This window comes from Callorhinus ursinus, unplaced genomic scaffold (assembly GCF_003265705.2).
Source record: "Callorhinus ursinus isolate GAN/ISIS: 27379988/994484 unplaced genomic scaffold, GSC_fseal_2.0 scaffold5, whole genome shotgun sequence".
In the NCBI taxonomy this organism is placed as follows: domain Eukaryota; kingdom Metazoa; phylum Chordata; class Mammalia; order Carnivora; family Otariidae; genus Callorhinus; species Callorhinus ursinus.
Window position 1 is genome coordinate 64172665 of NW_027397067.1, and position 1725 is coordinate 64174389.

The window sequence follows — 1725 nt, forward strand, 5'->3', positions numbered from 1 at the left end:
AAAATTAATGATGGAATGTATGGTGATTAACATAACATAAAAAAAAAAGAGACAGCATAGCTAAGGGCGTGTGTTTTGTCATGTTTTGTCCTCTGGTTCGACTATTTCACTTCTCAGCTCTACTAGTTACCATCTGGGAGAATTTGGGCAAGTGACTTAACCGCTCTGAGCTTTAGTTTTCTCCTCTGAGTGTAATAGTGCTTATGTTGCCGTGAGGTCACTGGAAAGATTAAAGGAGAACTCTCTCTCTCTCTCTCTCTCTCTCTATATATATATATATATACACACACATATATATACTCCTTAGCATAATGGCTACAATAGAATACTAAATGTTAGCTTTTACTATTATTTGTAATTATTCAATTTTACTCTCCTTTAAAACTCAGGACCTCCATTTGCCCCCTTGGGTTAATCATCCCTGACCACCTACCTGCTCCTTGCAGTGTGATTTAAATATCCATTTCCTTTATACACAAACAATGAGTCATGGAACACTACATCAAAAACTAATGATGTAATGTTAAGAAAAAAAAAAGAAGAAGATAGCAGGAGGGGAAGAATGAAGGGGAGTAAGTCAGAGGGGGAGACGAACCATGAGAGACGATGGACTCTGAGAAACAAACTGAGGGTTCTCGAGGGGAGGGGGGGTGGGGGGATGGGTTAGCCTGGTGATGGGTATTAAAGAGGGCACGTTCTGCGTGGAGCACTGGGTGTTATGCACAAACAATGAATCATGGAACACTACATCAAAAACTAATGATGTAATATATGGTGATTAACATAACAATAAAAAAAAAGAAAGAGAAGCGTGGTTTGGGATAAGAAGTGGGGCTTGAAGTGGAAATGTTAACCACCAGTGAGCAGAGAAACAGCAGGAAGCGGACTTTTCTGGAGGTACTGATGAGAGCAAAGGAATAAACACGGATGGAAGGAAGATCAGCTCAACCCCTGGGAAGAGCCCCAGGTCAGAGTAGCACGAGAGAAGGCTGTGTGTAATGACTCAGTTGTTTGGAGGTGGGGATTGTAAAAAAAAACAAAAAACTAATGATGTAATGTATGGTGATTAACATAACATAATAAAAGAAAAAAAAAGATCCATCCAATGGAATAAGGCAAAAACAAAGAAAGAAAATATATCACAACTGGAAAGAAAGACTGTATTTATTCTCAAATAACATTGTTGTGTAAGTGAACAGTGTAAAATAATAAACTATTAGAATTAATAAGTGAATTTCACATCACTAAATAAAAAAAAAGGTTAATATGTTAAAAAAATAATAAATATCCATTTCCTCTTTTTTGATGTCCCCTTAAAAAGTTTCCACAATGTACCATTGACAAAATTTTACAAACTATTTTTAATTATAGAAAAGCATTACAATTAAGTGTTTCTTAAGAAAGAAACAGCACAGGCAACAAGATTAAAAATAGACACACTGGCCTATATCAAAATTAAAAACTTCTGTGTATCAAAGAACCCAATCACCAGAGTGAAAATGGCAACCTATAGAATAAGAGGAAATATTTGCAAATCATGTATCTAATAAGGGGTTAATAACCAAAATATATAAAGAACTCTTATAATTCAACAACAACAAAAAACAAATAGCCCTATTAAAAAATGGTCAAAGAACCTGAATAGACATTTATCCAAAGATGTTATATAAATGGCCAACAAGCGCATGAAAAGATGCCCAACATCACTGATCATCAAACAAAATG